At 41.8% G+C, this 27,747-nt stretch overlaps 1 protein-coding gene across 1 annotated transcript in view; it reads left to right on the top strand.

The window, feature by feature from the left end:
* Positions 1-3,567: 3,567 nt before the first annotated feature.
* The window catches only part of LOC106580990 (protocadherin-16), a 237,761-nt gene continuing 213,581 nt past the window's right edge, over positions 3,568-27,747 (top strand). Inside the window, exon 1 of the mRNA XM_045703726.2 lies at positions 3,568-4,035. The gene's annotated coding sequence lies outside the window, so the exon portion shown is untranslated. The remainder of the gene's footprint in view (positions 4,036-27,747) is intronic.

The raw sequence follows: 27,747 nt of genomic DNA, 5'->3' as shown, positions 1-27,747 counted from the left end.
ATGTATCTGTTGCTGCTGTTGCTCTTTTACACCAGCTTAGTTACCTCCAGTTCTAACTGAGGCATGCAATAGTCCTCCCTCCTGTGAGGAGGAGGGTAGTCCATTAAGGCCTCCCAAATGGCACCCTATTCCCTACATAGTGCACTACTTTTGACCAGGGCCCACAGCGGCAGCGCCAAAGGACTCTGGTCAAAAGTAGTGCCCTATGTAGGGAATAGGGTGCCATTTAGGATGCAGACCATATAGTCTGTATGCAGCCCAGTTGTGAGTCTGTTTTGAATAAAGGTCCCCTCAGTGCAAGGCTCTGACAGGTTGTTGGTAGAGACTAGAGAGGAGGAGCACATTAAAGAACTTGGCTGGATACTGGGATTATTAGCCAGGTAATGTAATAGAACACATGTGCAGTGATGTATGTGTGTTTAAGGTCCAAACCCATCACAGCTAGCTAGGAAAGACCCTCGACCCAGTTATCTAAAGAAGAAGAGTATGCAAAGGAAGTTTAGATGTTATGTTGTAAACTGGTGCAAATGTGATAATGTGTTGATGATTTTGTAACGGCGATGTTTTGAGGAACTAAGTTCACGTGATGAGCTTTGTTTGTTAGCTTTCCAGAGCTACTGCCTAGCTCAGTGGGCTAACAGTCTTGAGGCATGCAGAGGATCTGGGTTCAAAGCCAGTCCGTTGGTTTGTCTATTAGAACAGGGAAGTAGATGACTGTGTAGAGTGATATAATGTTTTGTTGATGAGGATAAATGTAGGAGGATGTTATTTTGTTATTACCGAGTTTAATTTGACAGATGATCTGGGACAGATTCCGTCTGAAATGTTTATTATTTTCCAACTTGAGTATTAACAAAAATGTATTGAAATATATTTAAAAGAAAACCCTTTGAGTCATAAGGAAGACATGAATACAACAGCCCTGCATGTCCTGTCTAGCAGAAGACACATCCAAATCCAATAATTTATTTTCTTTTATGATCCAACATTTACTATACCGCTGTGCGTGACTCTCTGTGTGTGTGTGTGTGTGTGTGTGTGTGTGTTTGCGGGTGTGTGTGTGTGTGTGAGAAAGAGAGTGCCTGTTTGTCGTTGCCAGCTCCTTCTCTCTTCCAAACACCGTTCATATAAATAAACTGAGCGGTGTGTTTTTCAGGATAACTTCATCTTCTATTTTAATACCCCTAAGCATATACCATCTCAATCTAGTAAACACATTGAGACATATCCTCTTGATCTCTCTCATGATAAAACATAGTTACCATCTGCAGACATACCAGGTAGACAGCTGTAATAATTATTTAAGCCTTTTAGTTGTTCTTGAGATGTGGCCAAGCGCAAACTGATCTTCAGTTTCTGTTTTCAGACGGCCAGATAGTGAGAATACATTTCATTTGAATGTATAGCGCCACATAAATGAATGGGAATATATGGATGTGTCTCCATAGTAGGAAATAACTGAAGACTATGTTCACAGTATTGGCAGCTAGAGGAGTTAAGCTTGGGACACAGATGAAAACAGATGAAACTTTTGTGACTATTCAGACCTGGATGTTCACAGTCAAGACATGTCAAGCAGCTGTCACAGGAAGGGAAGTGAATGAATTCCAACCCACGGTTCCTCGTCCATACTCTTATGATCGACAGGTTGGGATTTTAAAAGGACTGTTTCTACTGATTGATAGTATATTAAGGACCCAAGGCGAGACACAGGAAGCAGATGGTTGAGCTCCGATATTTATTAATCCAAGGGGTAGGCAAAAGGTAGGTCGGGGACAGGCGAAAGTTCATAAACCAGGTCAGAGTCCAAAACAGTACCAGACAAAGGGCAATCTCGAGGTCAGGCCAGGCAGGGGTTCAGTAACCAGATCAGTCCAAACAGTACAAGGGGATAGGCGGGCTTGAAGACATAACAGGCAGAGTGGTCAGGCAGGCGGGTTCGGAGTCAGGACAGACAAGGGTCGAAACCAGGAGGACTAGCACCAAAAGAGACCCGGAAAAATAGGAGCAAGGAAAAACACTGGTTGATTTGGCAAACAAGACAAACTGGCACAGAGAGACAGGAAACACAGGGATAAATACACCGGGGATAATAAGCGACACTAGGAGGGGGTGGAGACAATCACAGGGACAGGTGAAACAGATCAGGGTGTGACATAGTACCAGGAAGGGATTCAAGTGATCCAAGGCCATGTCTCTGGCTCTGGAGAAGATAAAATCATGGCTCTTCCAGAGAGAAGACTGGATTAGCAGTGGTGTAAAGTACTTAAGTAAAAATACTTAAAAATACTACTTAAGTCGTTTTTTAGGGTATCTGTACTTTACTTTACTATTTATATTTTTGACAACTTTTACTTTTACTTCACTACATTCCTAAACAAAATGATGTATTTTTCACTCCATACATTTTCCCTGACATCCAAAAGTACTAGTTACATTTTGAATGGTTAGCAGGACAGGAACATTTTATAATTCACACACTTATCAAGAGAGCATCCCTGATCATTCCGACTGCCTTTGACCTGGAGGACTCACTAAACACTGCTTCGTTTTAAATGATGTCTGAGTGTTGGTGTGCCCCTGGCTATCTGTAAATAAATAAAAATGAGAAAATATAAGGAATTTGAAATGATTTTTACTTGTACTTTTACTTTGATACTTAAGTATAGCAATTACATTGACTTTTGATACCTAAGTATATTTAAAGCCAAATACTTTTAGACTTTTTCTCAAGTAGTATTTTACTGGGTGACTTTCACTTTTACTTGAGTCATTTTCTATGAAGGTATCTTTACTTTTACTCAAGTATGACAATCGGGTACTTTTTCCAACACTGTGGATCAGGAACCTAGAGTGGTATCATAGTCTGTGTCCCAAATGTCACCCTATGCATAGTGCATAACTTTTGATAAGCACCCTATTTCCTTGGTAGTGCACTACTTTAGACCAGTAGTCCAATATATAAAGCATAGGGTGCCATTTGGGACATAACCCAGTAGTCTGGCTCTCTCTTCTCTCTGTTCTTTATTTTATAACAGGGATGTGTCTGTCTGGGCATTCTACATATTCTATTGAAGTCGTTCACACCCTTTATTGTCTGAGAGGGAAACCCCTTCTGTTCTCATAACAATGTCAAACTTGTCATGGAGGTCTACTGTAGCATAATTTTGGTATGGTCCAAATGCCCCTTTTCTTTTTCAGTGATGATGTGTAATATTTGTTGATGACAAATATGTTGTTAATGACAAATATTTTGCTAATCAATTACATAATTGTGTTTCTGAAACATTGAATTTACTTCACTATGCCAAAAAGGTCCTTTACCGAATAAAGCTGGGTCAGAGTAGCCCAATCAGCTCATCAGGTTTGAGATATTTAGAACCCAAAGACATTCTGATGATATACACTTCCCTTTTACATAGCTTGGTGGCACCAGAGTTCAGAATTCTCCACCTCTCCTCTCTTCTCTGCTCTCTCCGTGGCATCTCTTTAGCACAGCGCTGTCAAACAACATAACCGTACACTTCTTCACTTGTTGAGTAAATTAGCCCAATCTGAAGGAGGGCCGTCCATAGCAATAGAGAGGTGTCGGGTTTCACTCCGTGCACCGGGAGGCAGCAGCTGCTCTGCAACTAGACGCTCCAAGTAACGGTTAGTGTGGATGCTGTCCCGATGCGGAGAAGTTGATAACGTTCTGACTACAACATTTAAACCAAAGAAAGGAAACGTTCGCGTAAAAAGTTATTTTGAATTGCCTATCCCTCGTTACCTGACAAGGAATAGGGTACAGAAGAAATCACAAGAGGAGGTTGCTGGAGAGAAAACGCGTTCTCCACCCAAAAGGATACTTTCTGAAGGATAACGCTGTCTTTCTGAAATGGATATTATTTAGGGGGGTTTTGACTTTAATTTAGATTTGTACTCTTGTCTTTTTTACTCCACAAGGGATTTGTTTGAAGAAGCGACCGTTAATAGTTGGGATATTTGCTAACAGACGTGCGTGCGCTCAAAGAGGCAGAGAAGAAGCAGATGAATGTAAGTCCCTGTTGCGGTGTTTTACTACAGTCGAATGTCTGTCTCACCTCGCTAGATGAAGACAACGTGGTAATAATTATACATTGTTGAGATACATTTGATACATTGTTGCGATACGTTCATACATTGTTATACACTGAACTAGTTGCATGGACGTTTTATTAAGCTAAAGCTTGAGAGTACATCTTAGCACGGTTGTCATGTCCAGAATAGAGACTATTTTCAAGCTTGGAGGCTTTTAAAGCTGAATAATTTATTTTGTCTTGTTCTTTTTCTTCTTTTTAATACACTTTTTGTACTCTTGGGATCAAAGTGCAAAAATAAGGTTTGTAGAATTGACTCCAGGAAATTAGTTTAAACATCTTTATTTGGGGTATTTGACGCTGATATTTTATACAGTTATCACGTTTACTCTCAACTTAATTTTTACACTTAAATTGATTTATATTTGAAAACTCAGCAGGACCTATGGACGGGACAGCTCTCAGTGATGTTTAGGTCTTGTCACATTATGTATAGGCTGATGATTATCCCGACTAGTGAAACTGCTATCGACAGGCAGGCAGAACGGTGGAACCGCTGCCTGAATAGTGATTCTCATTTTAACCCAAACCATCTGGCCCTGACAGAGTGCTCTCCTCTCCTCTCCGCTGCTCTCTAACTCTGGGATTTTGCTTCCCTCTGTGGGGGCAAGCACTTATTTCAGACGGCATAACACTAGGCTTCTGCTGCCAACTCTCCACGAGGGGGGAGCTTTAAGTCTTGGATGTAGAATGGAGAAAAGAAATATGCATATGTAGGCTATTTAACAATAGGCCCTACATTATATTGCATTGTATGCGAGAAAAGAGAACACGAGGACAATGTTCCCCTATCATAGACTGTAGGATCTATAGCTCTAGCTGAGGTCCTAAACTGTAGGTTATCATAAACTGTAGGATCTATAGCTCTAGCTGAGGTTCTAAACTGTAGGTTATCATAGACTGTAGGATCTATAGCTCTAGCTGAGATTCTAAACTGTAGGTTATCATAGACTGTAGGATCTATAGCTCTAGCTGAGGTCCTAAACTGTAGGTTATCATAGACTGTAGGATCTATAGCTCTAGCTGAGGTCCTAAACTGTAGGTTATCATAGACTGTAGGATCTATAGCTCTAGCTGAGATCCTAAACTGTAGGTTATCATAGACTGTAGGATCTATAGCTCTAGCTGAGATCCTAAACTGTAGGTTATCATAGACTGTAGGATCTATAGCTCTAGCTGAGGTCCTAAACTGTAGGTTATCATAGACTGTAGGATCTATAGCTCTAGCTGAGATCCTAAACTGTAGGTTATCATAGACTGTAGGATCTATAGCTCTAGCTGAGATCCTAAACTGTAGGTTATCATAGACTGTAGGATCTATAGCTCTAGCTGAGGTCCTAAACTGTAGGTTATCATAGACTGTAGGATCTATAGCTCTAGCTGAGATCCTAAACTGTAGGTTATCATAGACTGTAGGATCTATAGCTCTAGCTGAGGTCCTAAACTGTAGGTTATCATAGACTGTAGGATCTATAGCTCTAGCTGAGATTCTAAACTGTAGGTTATCATAGACTGTAGGATCTATAGCTCTAGCTGAGGTCCTAAACTGTAGGTTATCATAGACTGTAGGATCTATAGCTCTAGCTGAGGTCCTAAACTGTAGGTTATCATAGACTGTAGGATCTATAGCTCTAGCTGAGATCCTAAACTGTAGGTTATCATAGACTGTAGGATCTATAGCTCTAGCTGAGATCCTAAACTGTAGGTTATCATAGACTGTAGGATCTATAGCTCTAGCTGAGGTCCTAAACTGTAGGTTATCATAGACTGTAGGATCTATAGCTCTAGCTGAGATCCTAAACTGTAGGTTATCATAGACTGTAGGATCTATAGCTCTAGCTGAGATCCTAAACTGTAGGTTATCATAGACTGTAGGATCTATAGCTCTAGCTGAGGTCCTAAACTGTAGGTTATCATAGACTGTAGGATCTATAGCTCTAGCTGAGGTCCTAAACTGTAGGTTATCATAGACTGTAGGATCTATAGCTCTAGCTGAGATCCTAAACTGTAGGTTATCATAGACTGTAGGATCTATAGCTCTAGCTGAGATCCTAAACTGTAGGTTATCATAGACTGTAGGATCTATAGCTCTAGCTGAGATCCTAAACTGTAGGTTATCATAGACTGTAGGATCTATAGCTCTAGCTGAGGTCCTAAACTGTAGGTTATCATAGACTGTAGGATCTATAGCTCTAGCTGAGGTTCTAAACTGTAGGTTATCATAGACTGTAGGATCTATAGCTCTAGCTGAGGTCCTAAACTGTAGGTTATCATAGACTGTAGGATCTATAGCTCTAGCTGAGGTCCTAAACTGTAGGTTATCATAGACTGTAGGATCTATAGCTCTAGCTGAGATCCTAAACTGTAGGTTATCATAGACTGTAGGATCTATAGCTCTAGCTGAGATCCTAAACTGTAGGTTATCATAGACTGTAGGATCTATAGCTCTAGCTGAGATCCTAAACTGTAGGTTATCATAGACTGTAGGATCTATAGCTCTAGCTGAGATCCTAAACTGTAGGTTATCATAGACTGTAGGATCTATAGCTCTAGCTGAGATCCTAAACTGTAGGTTATCATAGACTGTAGGATCTATAGCTCTAGCTGAGATCCTAAACTGTAGGTTATCCTATTTCAACATTTTGAACTTTTTGAAAAAACTTTCCAAGCAAAAACGAATTATGTAACAAAGAATGACACATCGATAGAACTACATATTTCTAGCTGCCCTTGCTTTGCCAGTTAATATCATTTAAGACATTTTAAAAGAAGTCAAAGAGTCACACAATCACACACCACTAATATGATTATAACAAAAACACATCAAACCTTTAAAGCGATCGGTCGTGGTTTTCCAAAATGATTGAGAAAGTAATATTATGTTTTAGATTAGAATTCAAATCTGTGGTAGGCTACCCGTCATGGTCCATACTGTTTTAGATTAGAATTCAAATCTGTGGTAGGCTACCCGTCATGGTCCATACTGTTTTAGATTAGAATTCAAATCTGTGGTAGGCTACCCGTCATGGTCCATACTGTTTTAGATTAGAATTCAAATCTGTGGTAGGCTACCCGTCATGGTCCATCCTGTTTTAGATTAGAATTCAAATCTGTGGTAGGCTACCTGTCATGGTCCATACTGTTTTAGATTAGAATTCAAATCTGTGGTAGGCTACCCGTCATGGTCCATACTGTTTTAGATTAGAATTCAAATCTGTGGTAGGCTACCCGTCATGGTCCATACTGTTTTAGATTAGAATTCAAATCTGTGGTAGGCTACCCGTCATGGTCCATCCTGTTTTAGATTAGAATTCAAATCTGTGGTAGGCTACCCGTCATGGTCCATCCTGTTTTAGATTAGAATTCAAATCTGTGGTAGGCTACCCGTCATGGTCCATCCTGTTTTAGATTAGAATTCAAATCTGTGGTAGGCTACCCGTCATGGTCCATACTGTTTTAGATTAGAATTCAAATCTGTGGTAGGCTACCCGTCATGCTCCATCCTGTTTTAGATTAGAATTCAAATCTGTGGTAGACTACCCGTCATGGTCCATCCTGTTTTAGATTAGAATTCAAATCTGTGGTAGGCTACCCGTCATGCTCCATACTGCTTTAGATTAGAATTCAAATCTGTGGTAGGCTACCCGTCATGGTCCATCCTGTTTTAGATTAGAATTCAAATCTGTGGTAGGCTACCCGTCATGGTCCATACTGTTTTAGATTAGAATTCAAATCTGTGGTAGGCTACCCGTCATGGTCCATACTGTTTTAGATTAGAATTCAAATCTGTGGTAGGCTACCCGTCATGGTCCATACTGTTTTAGATTAGAATTCAAATCTGTGGTAGGCTACCCGTCATGGTCCATCCTGTTTTAGATTAGAATTCAAATCTGTGGTAGGCTACCCGTTATGGTCCATACTGTTTTAGATTAGAATTCAAATCTGTGGTAGGCTACCCGTCATGGTCCATACTGTTTTAGATTAGAATTAAAATCTGTGGTAGGCTACCCGTCATGGTCCATACTGTTTTAGATTAGAATTCAAATCTGTGGTAGGCTACCCGTCATGGTCCATCCTGTTTTAGATTAGAATTCAAATCTGTGGTAGGCTACCCGTCATGGTCCATACTGTTTTAGATTAGAATTCAAATCTGTGGTAGGCTACCCGTCATGGTCCATCCTGTTTTAGATTAGAATTCAAATCTGTGGTAGGCTACCCGTCATGGTCCATACTGTTTTAGATTAGAATTCAAATCTGTGGTGGGCTACCCGTCATGGTCCATACTGTTTTAGATTAGAATTCAAATCTGTGGTAGGCTACCCGTCATGGTCCATACTGTTTTAGAGCACATTTTCATTGGCAGCGTCACCATAACCAACAGCATCAATCTCAACCAATTAGTTTAATAATACTCTCTCCACCTGTCAAATAATTCCCTAGGGTGTCACTCCACTGTATTTGGTGTCCTTCCCAAATGGCACCCTATTCCCTATATAGTGCACTTTATAGGGCACTGGTCAAAAGTAGGCTAGTGCACTATATAGGGAACAAGGTGCCATTGGGTCTTTTTTTCTTTCCCCTCTCTCTACAAAACATTCCTCTCAAATTGTTTTATCCATGTAATTCTATTGTTGGCTGGGGTGTAATGCTGTGCCATTGTGACATTATTCAGTGTTCGTCCTGTACTACAATCTGACAGTCAGAAGGTTGTAGTAGGTTATGTTCATTACAGTGTCAACAGGGCTCTGTTTATTAGGGTGTGAAGGGAATCACTGAGTTCCTTGCAATCCTTTCACAAATGTCTAATTAATTAATTTGATCTGAATTGGGTTCCATATCCCTAAACAGGTTGTTTGCACTTGAAATGGCACCCTATTCTTTTATAGTGCATTACTTTTGACCAGAGCCTACAGGTCTCATCTCATAGGCTCATAGCCCATATTCTCTGACCATAAGACTCTGGTCTAAAGTAATGCACTAGATATGGGGAATAAGGTATCCTTCCGGACTCAGCCTCTATCTGTTAGTATGCTGGTTTCCATGGTGCTCCTGAGTCATCCTCCTTCTCTATTGTCCTGGAGCACTGTCTGGAAGACCAGTATGCTGACGTTCCTCCCTTCTTTTCTCTCTCTCCTCCCTCCTTCCCTCTCTCTCCACCCATTCATCAGTTAAATCACTATGTTGGGGTTTTCCCTCCTGGGTGTCAGTGTTGTGTCAAAGCACCCTGCAACACGTTGTGGTCGTTGTCACATCGTTGTCACATCGTTGTCACGTCGTTGTCACATCGTTGTCACATCGTTGTCACATCGTTGTCACATCGTTGTCACATCGTATCCATTTTGAGGGGAGGGCCAAGGCACATTCCTGGTCCTCATCGATAATAATAATAGTTGAGGTAACAATGACAGTCATTAGCCCCCGCTGCTGAGGAATGCCAAATATATCTCATATCAGTGAAGCTCCATGTGAGATAGATAGCTCATTGTATCATTTGGTGTTCTCTTATAGAAACAGAGGGCATGCCAAAAGTCTGTGCTAGCTCACTGAGTTAAAGCCTACAGGATCTTTGGAGGCATGAGTGCTAGGTGCATCGTCTAAGAGTGCTTTGATGATGGGCCATTCATTTCCTGAATATGATTTTGCAAGCAGCCATTGGTTACATCTGATGTGTTCCAATCAAAGGAGACTAAAGCCAAGGAAAGAGTTGTGCTAAAGCCAATCACAGTAGAGTGGCTGGACTGAGGAGAAAAACTGTATACAGTTTACAAAGAAAACAGTGATGGAAATGATGCAGAATTGTTGGATGAAACCGCAGCCGAAATCCTCGGAGGGGCTTTTATGACAATCCAATGATTATGTCATCAGTCATGTCCCAGAAGATCCATGATGAAGTAATTATTTGACTCTATTTTCAGTGTGCCTGGGGTGATGATGAGCATGAAGGGTTTATAACATACTGTATGGAGGGAATGAACACAACAGCATGCCAGAGCCAAGACTTTCTGATTGATTTCCTGGTTGTTGTTTTTTACAGCCGTAACAGAGAAGTATATATTAACATCGTGTGAAGGCTAACTACAGTAATAACAGAGGTATGCAGCTACATTGTACTTTGAAAGTGTCTAGCTCAGTCTTTGATGGTCATATCTACTTGGCAGTCTCTAGTCTTGGTCTGACACAGCAAAGCCAATCATTTATGGGTGTTCTGGTTGTTTTTGTCAGGATTGTTGTAACAACACAGCCAGAAAACGTTCCTCTAAGACTGACCAGGCAGGCCCTAGAATGCATCCCAAATGGCACATAGGTCCTGGTCAAAAGTAATGTACTAGATAGGGAATGGGTGCCATTTGGGACGCAGACCTTGTTTTGGCTCCTGGTGTGGTTTGTCATAGTTTTACTGGCCCCTGGTGTAACAGAGCATGTTTCCCCCAAGACAGAGAGTCGTGGAGCATCTGCTCAGTAGACGAGTTGGCCAGTGGAGCCAGTGGAGCCTTTGTGTCTCTGGACTGGCTTTCCCATCATGGACCAGGGGTGAGGGGTGTGTACAGTACACACACAAACACACGCAGGCTAGTGGTTTCAGGAGACTCTACCTACCTACAGTACCTACAGCTAGGTGTTTATAGGCCCATCATCGTCAGTGTTTCAGACACTTAGATTGAAGTTAAGATTAGACAATGATTTCACAAGGCATGATCTGCTTAGCATGTGTCTGTTATGATAGTATGATGCCAAACATCTGTTAGTATGATCTATGAATGGTTGGTAGTAAGTTCATCTTTAGAACATCTACCTCTCCCAACGTCAGCAAAACAAAGGAGTTGATGTTGACTTCAGGAAGCAGAGGAGGTAACATGCCCCGATTCACATCAATGGGACTGCAGTAGAGAGAGTCACGAGTTTTAAGTTCCTCTGTGTCCACATCACAGAGGACTTGTCATGGACCAACAACACCACCACCATCTTGTCAAGAGGGTGCAAAGCATCTCTGCTCGTCCTGACCGGCTGTATCACGGCCTGGTACGGGAATTGCTCCTTCCATGACCTCAAGGCCCTCCAGCAGGTGGTGAAGACGGCCCAGTTCATCACTGGGACGGTGCTCCCACCCATCCAGAAAATCTACTTGAAACGGTGTCTGAGGAAGACCCACAGCATCATCCAGGACCCCACACACCCCAGCCACGAGCTGTTCACTCCCTTACTGTTGGGCAGACTGTATCGGATCATGAGGTCTGATACCAACAGGCTCAGAGACAGTTTCAATCTGCAAGCCATCAGACTGCTGAACACTTGAACTGGACTGACCACCTGCTCTGATTCTCCACACCTTAGCACACATGCACTCACTCATGCACACACCCACACAGACATACACACACAGACACATACACTCATGCTACCAGACTATTATTATACTGCTTAGTTATTACACTGGCCTCCATCCCCCCTTCCCCCAAACACTTGTAAATATTGGACTATACATTGTGTATTATACTTATACTAAAATGTTTATTCTATTCTACTGAGCCATTTACTTTATGTTCGTATTCTTATCTTTTATTATTTATTGTTGTTGCATTGTCAGGCTGCGTGCCGGACGGTGCATACCATGTGTATCCTGTACATATGACTAATACAACTTGAAACTGAAACTGAGAAGATGCTAGAAGATAAATAACAGACCTATCTAAGATGTCACAACAGATAACTTCGGTCAGTTGCGTTTAACATCAGTTAGTATGACACAGTCTATTACAGTAGTATGAATTGCACAGTTTATATTTGATGACGAGATTAGTTCATCTTGTGATTGTGTTAACTAGGGATAATAACAGACCTATATGTTGACACAACAGATAACTGTAGTAATAGCTAGCTAATGAAGCTGCCAGTTGAGGACTTGTGAGGCGTCTGTTTCTCAAACTAGACACTCTAATGTACTTGTCCTCTTGCTCAGTTGTGCACCGGGGCCTCCCAATCCTCTTTCTATTCTGGTTAGAGCCAGTTTGCGCTGTTCTGTGAAGGGACTAGTACACAGTGTTGTACGAGATCTTCAGTTTCTCACATGGAATAGCCTTCATTTCTCAGAACAAGAATAGACTGACGAGTTTCAGAAGAAAGTTATTTGTTTCTGGACATTTTGAGCCTGTAATCAAACCCACAAATGCTGATGCTCCAAATACTCAATTAGTCTAAAGAAGGCCAGTGTTATTGCTCCTTTAATCAGCACAACAGTTTTCAGCTGTGCTAACATAATTGCAAAAGGGTTTTCTAATCATCAATTAGCCTTTTAAAATGATAAACTTGGATTAGCTAACACAACGTGCCATTGGAACACAGGAGTGATGGTTGCTGATAATGGGCCTCTGTACGCCTATGTAAATATTCCATAAAAAATCATCTGTTTCCAGCTACAATAGTCATTTACAACATTAACAATGTCTACACTGTATTTCTGATAAATTTGATGGTATTTTAATGGACCAAAAAAATAGCTTTTCTTTCAAAAACAAGGAAATTTCTAAGTGACCCCAAACTTTTGAACGGTAGTGTAGGTAGTCAATTGGCCCCTTGACCTGCCCCTTCCCTGGCCCCTTGATCTGCCCGTGTGGAAGCACTTTGTCTGCTGCCCAAATTGCACCGTATTTGTTTTATACTAGTGCACTACTTTTGGTAAGAAATTGTGCACTATAAAGGGAATAGGGTGCCATTTGTGACACATCCCTGACTCTCTGGTCTCCATTGCCACAGTATACAGAAATGTGGCACCTTCGAATGTGGCTCCAGACAGCTCTGTTTCAGCTCGGCCTCAATATACAGTATTCAGAGTGTTTGTGTAGTTTTACTTCATGCATGTCATGTTAATATCCATTCAGTCCGGATTAACAATTCACTCTGTGGTTTCCTTTGTGGAGAGACTCTGGCGCCCCAATTTGCCCCATGCTCCCCTCCCAGCCAAACACTCGGCTCTTCAAGGCTCAGAAGTTTTATTGGAATTAGCTGGTGTCTTGACATGGAATTTGAAGATCATTTTCAGGATTTGTGATCATACTGTCCTGGCTGGTGACTAGCTTTGATTATTCTGTGTCGGCATCCCAATTGGCACCCTATTGCATATAGTGTATCCCAAATGGCACCCTATTACCTATTATATATGGTGCACTACTTTGAACAGAGCCCAATCAGCCCGAGTCAAAGTGTAGGGAATAGGGTGCCATTTGGAACACTGCCTGAGTGTGAAATCTACTCTGAGTTTAGACCTACTGATAAAGCACGGTTCAGAAACAGACCTGTACTTAGTTGGAACAAAGTGTTTTGAAGAGATACGGGGATAATCGGGGGAATATCTTTGAACTTGTGCTTTGACTAGCTTTACTTTTGTTTAACGGAAATATCTCTTATCAAACATCTGTTATGATGAGGTTCGAGTTTTTCCAAGATTAAAGGAAGTTAAGATTAAGATTTACAAGATTAAATGAAGTTCTTATATGAGTCTCATTGATCATCTTATTCCCAAGCACTGCTTTACTTCTGCTAAATATTTCACTTTCTTCTTCTCTCCTATGAATTATTCACAAAACTATGAACAAATATTGTATTTACAGAGATAAGCCTATATCATATCTCAGTAATCTCTGTTATGTGATTGCAGCATTGAGAGGCTTAATCAGTAATAATTGCATGTTCTTACACTTGGAAGAATTGGACGCCTCTCAAGTCGTTGTCTGTTCGCACATTCTTACACTGATACCCCAACACACACACACACACACACACACACACACACACACACACACACACACACACACACACACACACACACACACACACACACACACACACACACACACACCCCCTACCTATATTTACAGTACTGTACATAGCTACTAGAGGTCGACCGATTATGATTTTTCAATACCGATACCGATTATTGGAGGACCAAAGGCCGATACCGATTAATCGGACGATTTTTTAAAATTTTGTTTGTATTAATGACAATTACATCAATACTGAATGAACACTTATATTAACTTAATATAATACATCAATAAAATCAATTTAGTCTCACAAAATAATGAAACATGTTCAATTTGGTTTAAATAATGCAAAAACAAAGTGTTGGAGAAGAAAGTAAAAGTGCAATATGTGCCATGTAAAAAAGCTAACATTTAAGTTCCTTGCTCAGAACATGAGAACATATGAAAGCTGGTGGTTCCTTTTAACATGAGTCTTCAATATTCCCAGGTAAGAAGTTTTAGGTTGTAGTTATTATAGGAATTATAGGACTATTTCTCTCTATACGATTTGTATTTCATATACCTTTGACTATTGGATGTTCTTATAGACACTTTAGTATTGCCAGTGTAACAGTATAGCTTCCGTCCCTCTCCTCGCTCCTACCTGGGCTCGAACCAGGAACACATCGACAACAGCCACCCTCGAAGCAGCGTTACCCATGCAGAGCAAGGGGAACAACTACTCCACGTCTCAGAGCGAGTGACGTTTGAAACGCTATTAGCGCACACCCCGCTAACTAGCTAGCCATTTCACATCGGTTACACCAGCCTAATCTCGGGAGTTGATAGGCTTGAAGTCATAAACAGCACAATGCTTGAAGCATTGCGAAGAGCTGCTGGCAAACGCATGAAAGTGCTGTTTGAATGAATGCTTACGAGCCTGCTGGTGCCTACCATCGCTCAGTCAGACTGCTCTATCAAATCATAGACTTAATTAGAACATAATAACACACAGAAATACGAGCCTTTGGTCATTAAAATGGTAGAATCCGGAAACTATCATTTCGAAAACAAAACGTTTATTCTTTCAGTGAAATACGGAACCGTTCCGTATTTTATCTAATGGATGGCATCCCTAAGTCTAAATATTGCTGTTACATTGTACAAACTTCAATGTTATGTCATAATTAATTACGGCCTTTGTTAGGAATAAATGGACTTCACACAGTTCGCAATGAGCCAGGCGGCCCAAACTGCTGCATATACCCTGACTGCTTGCACGGAACGCAAGAGAAGTGACACAATTTCCCTAGTTATAAGAAATTCATGTTAGCAGGCAATATTAACTAAATATGCAGGTTAAAAAATATATACTTGTGTATTGATTTTAAAGAAAGGCATTGATGTTTATGGTTAGGTACATTGGTGCAACGACAGTGCTTTTTTCACATGTGCACTTGTTAAATCATCACCCGTTTGTCGAAGTAGGCTGTGATTCAATGATAAATTAACAGGCACCGCATCGATTATATGCAACGCAGGACACACAAGATAAGCTAGTAATATCATCAACCATGTGTAGTTAACTAGTGATTGTGTTAAGATTTATTGTTTTTTATAAGATAAGTTTAATGCTAGCTAGCAACTTACCTTGGCTCCTTGCTGCCCTCGCGTAACAGGTAGTCAGCCTGCCACGCAGGCTCCTTGTGGTGTGCAATGTAAGGCAGGTGGTTAGAGCATTGGACTAGTAACCGGAAGGTTGCAAAAACGAATCCCCGAGCTGACAAGGTAAAAATCTGTCGTTCTGCCCCTGAACAAGGCAGTTAACCCACCGTTCCTAGGCCGTCATTGAAAATAAGAATGTGTTCTTAACTGACTTGCCTAGTTAAATAAAGGTGTATAAAAAAATATATATATATAAAAAAATCGGTGTCCAAAAATACCTATTACCGATTGTTATGAAAACTTAAAATCGGCCATAATAAATCGGCCATTCCGATTAATCGGTCGACCTCTAATAGCTTCCTCAATTACCTTGCACCCCTGCACATCGACTCAGTACTGTTTTTTTACTCTTTATTTTTATTCGGTATTCATGGTGTATTTATTCCACGTGTCACTATTCAAATGTTTTATTTAAATGTTTATCTTATCTTTAACTCTTCATTGTTTGAAAAGTAAGTAAGCATTTCACTGTTAGTCTATACCTAAAATATTATTATTTGAAATAGCACCCTGTTCCCTAAATAGTGTACTACTTTTGACCAGGGCACATACCCCATAGGGCTCTGGTCAAAAGTAGTGCACTATCTGGGGAATAGGATGCCATGTGGGACACAATCGTGGTTCAGGAGATGAAACAGGCTGGTAGTAGATGGATCATCTGGGATTGTTTCATCTGTGGGCAGCGCTGCTGTTCACTCTGTTTGACAGTGGCCTTTATTTCAGATTGTTTAGCTCTGAACTCTGGCACCCTTCTGTGACGTGGAGACTCAGGCTAATGGAGGACGGCAGCAGCGTTTGTTTAGACAGATTATGTGTCTCAGATCTGCTTCCCAAATATCACCCTGTTCCCTATTTAGTGCACTACTTTTGACCAGGGCCCGTCAAAAGTAGTGCTCTATGTAGAGAATAAGGTGCTATTTGGGACGCAGCCAGAATGTGACCCCTCTCCCACTGAAGGACTGCGGCACAGTAAAGACTCATTCTGCTTTCAGCGATGTGAAATCAATTGGTGCAAGCAGGTTAATAACACTTAAAGGTTATTTAAAAAACCTGCTTTTATTTGAAAATGAGGCATGTTTTCCATTCACAGTGCAGTCCAGAGCAGATACTGCGGCAGTTAACAAAGTAGCCGTGTCCATATTTTCTTTAGCCTTGAACTGGGCCATTTTCTATAATTAGGGGCCACATGTGCTGTGTGTGTGTGTGTGTGTGTGTGTGTGTGTGTGTGTGTGTGTGTGTGTGTGTGTGTGTGTGTGTGTGTGTGTGTGTGTGTGTGTGTGTGTGTGTGTGTGTGTGTGTGTGTGTGTGTGTGTGTGCGTCCGTGCGTATGTCTGAGCGTGCGTGTGTGTGTCTGTGCATGCGCTCGGTAAGTGTGTTGCTTTGCTGTGAGATTAGACAGCAACAGTTGAGGATCACCTGCAAAATAGGTGGTCATTATTTAACAGTACAGGTAATGTTCAAGACTGAATCATGATACAAAATACATTGTTTATGAAAAATAGTAGACAAAAACACTTGGTTGAAAAACAATAAACCTAGTTGGCCAAAATAGTAATATTATCTTGAGGACAAAGGCTATGCCCATGAACTCACATACCCGAGCATAATATGTAAGAGCTATTTATTTATTTTACCTTTATTTAACCAGGTAGGCAAGTTGAGAACAAGTTCTCATTTACAACTGCGACCTAGCCAAGATAAAGTAAAGCAGTTCGACACATACAACAACACAGAGTTACACATGGAGTAAAACAAACATACAGTCAATAATACAGTACAAAAACATGTCTATATACAATGTGAGCAAATGAGGTGATGTAAAGGCAATAAAAAGGCCACGGTGGCAAAGTAAATCCAATATAGCAATTAAAAAACACTGGAATTGTAGATTTGCAGTAAGTGAATGTGCAAAGTAGAAATACTGGAGTGCAAGGGAGCAAAATAAATAAATAAATACAGTAGGGGAAAAGGTAGTTGTTTGGGCTATTTATAGATGTGCTATGTACAGGTGCAGTGATCTGTGAGCTGCTCTGACAGCTGGTGCTTAAAGCTAGTGAGGGAGATAAGTGTTTCCAGTTTCAGAGATTTTTGTAGTTCGTTCCAGTCATTGGCAGCAGAGAACTGGAAGGAGAGGCGGCCAAAGGAGGAATTGGCTCTGGGGGTGACCAGTGAAATACACCTGCTGGAGCGCGTGCTACGGGTGGGTGCTGCTATGGTGACCAGCGAGCTGAGATAAGGCGGGACTTTACCTAGCAGGGTCTTGTAGATGACCTGGAACCAGTGGGTTTGGCGACGAGTATGAAGCGAGGGCCAGCCAACGAGAGCGTACAGGTTTCAGTGGTGGGTAGTATATGGGGCTTTGGTGACAAAACGGATGGCACTGTGATAGACTGCATCCAATTTGTTGAGTAGGGTGTTGAAGGCTATTTTGTAAATGACATCGCCGAAGTCGAGGATCGGTACGATGGTCAGTTTTACAAGGGCATGTTTGGCAGCATGAGTGAAGGATGCTTTGTTGTGAAATAGGAAGCCAATTCTAGATTTAACTTTGGATTGGAGATGTTTAATGTGAGTCTGGAAGGAGAGTTTACAGTCTAACCAGACACCTAGGTATTTGTAGTTGTCCACATATTCTAAGTCAGAACCGTCCAGATTAGTGATGCCGGGTGGGTGGGCAGGTGTAGGCAGCAATTGGTTGAAGAGCATGCATTTAGTTTTACTTGTATTTAGGAGCAGTTGGAGGCTACGGAAGGAGAGTTGTATGGCATTGAAGCTCGTCTGGAGGGTAGTTAACACAGTGTCCAAAGAAGGGCCAGAAGTATACAGAACGGTGTCGTCTGCGTAGAGGTCGATCAGAGACTCACCAGCAGCAAGAGCGACATCATTGATGTATACAGAGAAAAGACTTGGCCTAAGAATTGAACCCTGTGGCACCCCCATAGACACTGCCAGAGGCCCAGACAACAGGCCCTCCGATTTGACACACTGTACTCTATCGGAAAAGTAGTTGGTGAACTAGGCGAGGCAATCATTTGAGAAACCGAGGCTGTTGAGTCTGCTGATGAGGATGTGGTGATTGACAGAGTCGAAAGCCTTGGCCAGGTCAATGAATACGGCTGCACAGTATTGTTTCTTATCGATGGCGGTTAAGATATCGTTTAGGACCTTGAGCGTGGCTGAGGTGCACCCATGACCAGCTCTGAAACCAGATTGCATAGTGGAGACGGTACGGTGGGATTCGAAATGGTTGGTGATCTGTTTGTTAACTTGGCTTTCAAAGACCTTAGAAAGGCATGGTAGGATAGATATAGGTCTGTAGCAGTTTGGGTCAAGAGTGTCCCCCCCTTTGAAGAGGGGGATGACCGCAGCTGCTTTCCAATCTTTGGGAATCTCAGACAACACGAAAGAGAGGTTGAACAGGGGTTGGGGTTGCAACAATTTCGGCAGATAATTTTAGAAAGAAAGGGTCCAGATTGTCTAGCCCGGCTGATTTGTAGGGGTCCAGATTTTGCAGCTCTTTCAGAACATCAGCTGACTGGATTTGGGAGAAGGAGAAATGGGGAAGGCTTGGGCGAGTTGCTGTGGGGGGTGCAGTGCTGTTGACCGGGGTAGGGGTAGGGGTAGCCAGGTGGAAAGCATGGCCAGCCGTAGAAAAATGCTTTTTGAAATTCTCAATTATAGTGGATTTATCGGTGGTGACAGAGTTTCCTATCCACAGTGCAGTGGGCAGCTGGGAGGAGGTGCTCATATTCTCCATGGACTTTACAGTGTCCCAGAACTTTTTTGAGTTTGTGTTGCAGGAAGCAAATTTCTGCTTGAAAAAGCTAGCCATGGCTTTTCTAACTGCCTGTGTATATTGGTTTCTAACTTCCCTGAAAAGTTGCATATCACGGGGGCTGTTCGATGCTAATGCAGAATGCCACAGGATATTTTTGTGCTGGTTAAGGGCAGTCAGGTCTGGAGAGAACCAAGGGCTATATCTGTTCCTGGTTCTAAATTTCTTGAATGGGGCATGCTTATTTAAGATGGTGAGAAAGGCATTTTTAAGGAATAACCAGGCATCCTCTACTAACGGGATGAGGTCAATATCCTTCCAGGATACCCGGGCCAGGTCGATTAGAAAGGCCTGTTCGCTGAAGTGTTTCAGGGAGCGTTTGACAGTGATGAGTGGAGGTCGTTTGACCACTGACCCATTACGGATACAGGCAATGAGGCAGTGATTGCTGAGATCTTGGTTGAAAACAGCAGAGGTGTATTTAGAGGGCAAGTTGGTTAGGATGATATCTATGAGGGTGCCCGTGTTTATGGCTTTAGGGTTGTACCTGGTAGGTTCATTGATAATTTGTGTGAGATTGAGGGCAACAAGCTTAGATTGTAGGATGGCCGTGGTGTTAAGCATGTCCCAGTTTAGGTCACCAAGCAGCACGATCTCTGAAGATAGATGGGGGGGCAATCAGTTCACATATGGTGTCCAGAGCACAGCTGGGGGCAGAGGGTGGTCTATAGCAAGCGGCAACAGTGAGAGACTTGTTTTTAGAGAGGTGGATTTTTAAAAGTAGAAGTTCAAATTGTTTGTGTACAGACCTGGATAGTAGGACAGGTTATCTCTGCTGTAGATTGCAACACCGCCCCCTTTGGCCGTTATATCTTGTCTGAAAATGTTGTAGTTAGGGATGGAGATTTCAGAGTTTTAGTATAGTAACAGCAAGGTCTGAGCATCTAACTTCCTACAATTCTGCACATTGTGCCATGGGGCAAAGACAAACATTTGCAATTGTATAACTAATCATGCTATTCTACACATTTTGCCATGAGGCTGAGAGAAAATGTTGCTGTTTTAAAGCTAATTTCCTGCATTTCTACACATTATTGCCATGGGGCAGAGAGAAAAATGTGCCGTTTTACAGCTACTCTCATGCTATTCTAGGGGCAGTAGGTAGCCTAGTGGTTACAGCGTTGGGCCAGTAACTGAAAGGTTGCTAGATCAAATCCCCGAGCTGACAAGGTAAAAATCTGTTGTTCTGCCCCTGAACAAGGCAGTTAACCCACTGTTCCTAGGCCGTCACTGTAAATAAGAATTTGTTCTTAAATGACTAACCTGGTTAAATAAATTAAAAAAAACATTATGAGAAGAAATCCAAGTGTTACATAAAAAGCAGTTTCCATAGATAGAGGACTCATCTTTATATAGGTGACATTATAGCATCTGTAACAGCATTAGCAGCGCCATTGAGGCTGCAACCCATAGGAATCACCACCCAGTTGACTACTTTAAAATGGCGCTGACCATGCTAAAATTACCTTTAGGCCACTAGAGGACTCTATCATTCTCTATGGCAGCTTCCTTGATTGAGGAGACTGAGCATCCTAAAAGGACCTGCCCTATCCTCTCATTTAAACCCATGCATCACCTAAACAGGTACATTCTCAATAATAGTGATTAACACACTTGCAATGGCAATAGTATGGCACTTGTTTTACATAATAATGGGCAACAATTAGCACGTCAAATAATGACATAATATGCATAGACACTAGAGTTTACAATAAACAATGAAAACACCCCGAAACGGGAGAAACCAACTAATGAGCAGGGTTGGGTAGGTTACTTTCTTAATGTAATCCGTTACAGTTACTGCATACCTGTCCAAAATTGTAATCAGTAATGTAACTTTTGGATGACCCAAAATCTGTAACGTAATCTGATTACATTCTGTTACTTTTATATTACTTTCCCCTTAAAAGGCATTAGAAGACAACAAAAATGTATGTTACCAATCGAATGGCATATATTATAGGATAAATCAATGTTAAAGTTTACATAGCTGGCCATATACAGATGTAAAATGTTACTTTATGGGTTGGTTATGTAGGCTTATTCTAACCCATCGCTTTCTACTACATATAATAAAACGATTAGTCTATCAGAATTCCAGTCATTCCAATAAATGTTATTCCCCTTGATCTTCAAGAATAGGACCTGGAAATATGGAAGTATAGGTTAGCCAAATTGTTTTACCTGAGTATAACCCCGAAACTAAGGACTTATTAGCCAGCCCTACTCTGTTGTTTATGATTTTGTTGTCATGGAGGACTGATTGGGCTCATTGATTCGAGTTGAAAATAGTGATCTCTGACTTGAGGTCAGACTCACTCAGGTGGAACAAACTTAAACTTGCACCTTTTTTCAATGCTGATTTGAAGAAATGCTGTCAATGCTGTCATTGAGATAACAGAGGCGTGTCAAAGATTTTTTTTCGCAAACATCCTTTCGTCATTTAAAAGTAACCCTCGAAGTAATCATCTACTTTTCAAAAGTATCTGTAATCTGATTACAATATTTTGGCTGGTAACGTAATGGATTACAGTTACCGTTTTTTGTTGTTGTAATCCCTTACATGTAACGGTTATTCCCCAACCCTGCTAACGAAAGTGGCGCAACCTAAAGCTGTAGGAAACCAGTTCAGCAGCCATGGTGAGTAGGCCTAGAGAAGTTGGTGATACCAATCAAAAGAAATACAAACACTAAACATTTATAAATAAATAAAATGAAAACCAGACTCTTGCTTTTGTGTTCTTATATAATACAAAGCATAATGTTTGAATGAATATCAGGTTAGGAAATGTTTGTAGGCTACCAACAAATCTGAACATTTGTGCGGGGAAACTGAAGGGAAACGTCCCCACCTGGGGATAGCTCTCAGGCACATCATCACGCTCGTTAAGTAATACATCAGAGGTAACGTTTTATAAAGTTTGGAGTAGCTAAGTGTTGTTGGTGTAAGATAAGTGGCTTTAGCTAGAGGTTGATGATTGTAGGCTTTTATTCCTGCATGGTGCTTGATGCGGCCTCCAACTACTTCCTGCTAGGGATTCTGTGGGTGATTTGATTAGAGTAGGCCTAATTCCTCCAGAGTAAACACCTCCTGTGAACTCAGAGAGTGATTCTGTTTAGCATATATGCCTACTAAGACCCAGAGACTATAGTAAAGCAGGAACCATAAAAGTAAAGCTCTGTTAGAGGGAAAAACAGAGTGCGTTCCAAATGACACACCTATTCCCTACATAGTACACTACATTTGACCAGAGCCCTATGCACTATATTGGGAATAGGTCTGGTCAAAAGTAGTGCAGAGTATAGGGAATATAGTGCTGATATGTAGCCAGGACCTGCTGACATGCTTGGCTCAGTTGAGGGGATTTAAAGGGACCTGGGTTAAAACAAGCCTGACCATGTAAAACTGTAAACAAACTGAAACATAGTACATGAAGTATCAACATTAGTAGGGTTTTTGGGCAAAGTTCACACACTAATGCTATTAGACATGATATGAGTATTGAGTCAGTGTATTATTAAATTGGTTGGTTTGAAAGGACATACAGTGCCTTTGGAAAGTATTCAGATCCTTTGACTTTTTCCACATTTTTGTTACGTTACAGCCTTATTCTAAAATGGGTTAAATAGTTTTTTTTTCTCTCGTCAATCTACACACAATACTCCATAATGACAAAGCAAAAACGGTTTTTTTATGTTTTGCAAATGTATATAAAAAACAATGAAATATGACATTTACATAAATATTCAGACCCTTTACTCAGTACTTTGTCGAAGCACCTTTAGCAGCGATTACATCCTTGAGTCTTCTTGGATATGACACTACAAGCTTGGCACACCTGTATTCGGAGAGTTTCTTCCATTCTTCTCTGCAGATCCTCTCAAGCTCTGTCAGGTTGGATGGGAAGCATCACGGCACAGCTATTTTCAGGTCTCTCCAGAGATGTTCGATCAGGTTCAAGTCTGAGCTCTGGCTGGGCCACTTAAGGGCATTCAGGGATTTTCCCCGAAGCCACTGCCGTGTTGTCTTGGCTGTGTGCTTAGGGTCTTTGTCCTGTTGGAAGGTGAAACTTCACCCCAGTCTGAGGTCCTGAGAGCTCTGGAGCAGGTTTTCATCAAGAGTCTCTCTGTACTTTGCTCCGTCCATCTTTCCCTCGATCCTGACTAGTCTCCCAGTCCCTGTCGCTGAAACCATCCCCACAGCATGATGCTGCCACCACCATGCTTCACATTAGGGAGGGTGCTTGGTATTCAGGCCAAAGAGTTGAATCTTAGTTTCATCAGACCAGAAAATCTTGTTTCTCATGGTCTGAGTCTTTAGGTGCCTTTTGGCAAACTCCAAGCGGGCTGTCATGTGCCTTTTACTGAGATGTGGCTTCCGACTGGCCACTCTACCATAAAGGCCTGATTGGTGGAGTGCTGCAGAGATGGTTGTCCTTCTGGAAGGTTTTCCAATCTCCACAGAGAAACTCTGGAGCTCTGTCAGAGTGACCATCGGGTTCTTGGTCACCTTCCTGACCAAGGCCCTTCTCCCCTGATTGCACAGTTTGGCCGAGGGGACAGATCTAGGAAGACTCTTGGTGGTTCCAAACTTCTTCCATTTAAGAATGATGGAGGCCACTGTGTTCTTGGGGACCTTCCATGCTGCAGAAATGTTTTGGTACCCTTCCCCAGATCTGTGCCTCAACACAATCCTGTCTCGGAGCACAATCCTGTCTCGATTTCAAGTCTCATAGCAAAGATTGATGAGGATTTGTATTTATTTAATTCATTTTAGAATGTGTTTATTTATTTTTATTTAACCTTTATTGAACTAGGCAAGTCAGTTAAGAACAAATTCTTATTTACAATGACGGCCTACCCCGGCCAAACCCTAACCTGGACGATGCTGGGCCAATTGTGCGCCGCCCTATGGGACTCCCAATCATGGCCGGTTGTGATACAGCCTGGAATCTAACCAGGGTCTGTAGTGACGCCTCTAGCACTGAGATGCAGTGCCTTAGACCGCTGTGCCACTCGGGAGCACCAGAATAAGGCTGTAACGTAACAAAATGTGAAAAAAGTCAAGGGGTCTGACTACTTTCTGAATGCACTATATATGTAAGGTATTTTTCTTAGGTTAGGTCTCAAATGGCACCCTATTTCCTACATAGTGCACTTTTTTTGACCAGGGCCTGTACACTATATAGGGAATAGGGTGCTATTTGGGACACAACCTTAGTGATAAAGATGAAAGGGGGGCACTTTTAACTCTGGCTCTCTGTGCGCTTTGCTTGCCAACCTCTGTATTAGACCATCAACATCTTTATTACTGTACTCTGAAGTCGTGTGGTGCCAGACAGACTTCTCTTTCCCCAAGGCTCAGGCCTGTATTTCTTTCCTCCCATAAGGCTCCTAGCTGGCTCCTAACTGGCCTGTATTCTGGATTCCCCTTTGGCGTGTTTCAAAGCCCCTGGCAGCAGCATAGCTACGTTGTCCCCCCTCTGCTCTCTCCCTCTGCTCTCCAGACTACAGGGAGGGAGAAACATCTTTGATCAGCTAGGTAGCTCTCTGTTTGTCTAGCTAGCAGCTAGTAGAACCCAAACCCCTTATCCCTGCCAGTCAGCCAGTGGGGGAAACCATAAGTGTTTTCCACATACCGTTATATATTTAATTGAGCATTTAGTAGAAGAATAAGGAACATTGTTAGAGCTATAAAGCCATAGTACTATGCTGAGTTAGTGTGTCGTTTGTGACTTTATGTTGTGCTTAATCTGGCATCATACAGTTAGAGCTATAGTAGAGCTGTAGGACCCAGGCTGGTGGCTGGGCCTGCTAGATCTATTAGGCTGCAGCAGAGTGGTCCTCCAGCCACAACACACACACACACTCACACACACACACACACACACACACACACACACACACACACACACACACACACACACACACACACACACACACACACACACACACACACACACACACAACACACACACACACACACACACACACACACACACACACACACACACACACAACCAGACCAAGACCAGAGCCTGCATTAGTTCTGCCGTGGCATTCAAAGATTCCTGTCTCCTTAAAAGTCATAATTTGTGCCTTTGAAAAAACACCTAGAAGTCCTGCCTCAGCTTTTCTATAAAGTAAATCATTATTGCTTGAAAGTACTTCCATGTTGGCAGCACAATGGACATCTCTGTGGACGTGAATTGTACCTAATATATGGAGCAACTCCAGACTCTGCTATTAGTGGAGAATTAGTAGAGAAAGCTTTTAAAATCCTGGCCAACTAACATCGCTGTACCCCATTGTTGAGCTTCAGCTCTACAGTAGAAACCATTGAGATTAGGTCTCTGGTCATAGTGCACTATGTAGGGAATAGGGTGCCATTTGGGATGGAACATAGGCAACAGATACAGTGAACAGATCCTTGTTGTGAACTGCTTCACTGTCTTCGCAGGCACTCAACTAGATGAAATTACAAGCCATGCAGAGATAAAGGAATGTAAAGCAAAGGGTTCAGCATGTCAAATGTAATATCTTAGCCATAGAAAGAGGGAAATAAACAGTACGCTACAACTTCATAACTCTGCTGTCTACACACAAAAACTGTCACTGAAGAATGCCCTGACTGTAGGTTTTCACCACAGAACTAGAATGAGTTCTGTTTTTATTTCATTCCAATTCCATGGTTTTCTTCTATCTTTAGTGTGTACTGTGTTTTTGTATGATGGCTCACAATCACGACTGACTGAAATTAGTCTTGGAATCCCATCTAGAGGAGGAACGCTTCCAGCACCCATGATTAGAGCCAAGCCAAGAGAGGAGAGAGGGGAAAAGAGGGAGGAGATGAGAGGAGAGGAGGGCAGGGGAGAGGGCAGACCGCAAGGAGCCCTACTGCTCTCCTCTTTCGCTCTCCACTCCTCCTGTTCTCCTCTCTTCTGCTCTGCACTGTTCCCTCGCTCACTCTGTCGCACTGTCACCACCACGGACCAGACACACACACACGTACACACACGTACACACACACAGACACACACACGACACACAGATAGGCTACTCACAAAGACACGTATGCACACATACATGCATCCCACATGCATGCACAAATCCACTTTCCAACATACATTCTCACATGCTCCTAGTCACTCACAGACACATACATGTAGTACTCAAGGATATTTCCCTCAATATTACAATACTGCCACTAGGGGGAGTCTGGTAGGCCTCTACTAATATTCTCCTACAGTAAAAAACTTGATTCCTCAACATATAATAAAACTCCTGTTTTCATGTTCAGAGTTTTTCCGGAGAACACTGAAGTTGATTTTATTTTTGCAGGGCAAAATAAATTAGTTGTGAATTTGATTTACTTAAACAGAATCACTGACAACTAGAAATGATCCTCTTGTTATGAGAAACAGACAATAATGACTTGTTTTCCAGAGACACATTTAGTGGTTTTGGACTATTCTGCTCATTCAGACAGCCCACATTGCTTCATAGTGTCTCACAACAAATTACAGTCATCAACAGTTGGGATATTCCCTGCCAAAACTGTGTTATCTATAATGTGAAACAGTGTCGTCGTCCCAAATGGCACCCTATTCCCTATATGGGCCCATAGGGTTCTGGTCAAAAGTAGGACACTATGCAGGGAATAGGGTGCCATTTGGGACATAGCCGGTGTAATTGCTCAATTGCACAGTATCTCTTCTTCAGTGTTGTAGAAATCTTCTTTTTGTGTGGCAATCCATATCATCCTCATTCTCACTGTTACACTTTGTGGTTGTTCAAATGTAGTGCTCTCTTGGCTGTTATGTCTTAAATAATCAGAGAACTACAGAGAGAGTCAGGACTTACTGTTAAGGATGTCCCCCTGAACAGTTCACTGTACTATCAAAAGTTATTTCTGGCCCTTAGACCTCTTATGTATACATTAGAATATATCTGATGACTTTCCACAATTTCTAACTTCCACTTTTCCACCTTTTATGTCAAGAAATGCTCAGCTCAGAAAACAGACATTTGGCCCCTTTTTACCTTCCATGCACTTTATTTAACAATATTTCTTTAAAGTATTCTTTGTTTTTATTCCATACAGAGCCACCATGGAGGTAACCATTGAGTCTTGTAAAAAGGTTAGACCCATCACAGAGACTAAGGCAATAGCAGAAAATGTGCTCTCAATATCCGCCAAATGTATGGATTCAGAATCACTTGTGTGTAGTGAAATATAGGTTACAGGAGCCAAGAAGACACTTTTACTTCTGACATAATTACCTGATTTGCCAAAGGTGTAATTTATAAAAGGCGGCTGACGGACATTTCA

This window comes from Salmo salar, chromosome 20 (assembly GCF_965601325.2).
Source record: "Salmo salar chromosome 20, fSalSal1, whole genome shotgun sequence".
Taxonomy (NCBI): domain Eukaryota; kingdom Metazoa; phylum Chordata; class Actinopteri; order Salmoniformes; family Salmonidae; genus Salmo; species Salmo salar.
Note: the sequence above shows the minus strand (reverse complement) of the source record. Positions and strands in the feature narration are given on the sequence as shown.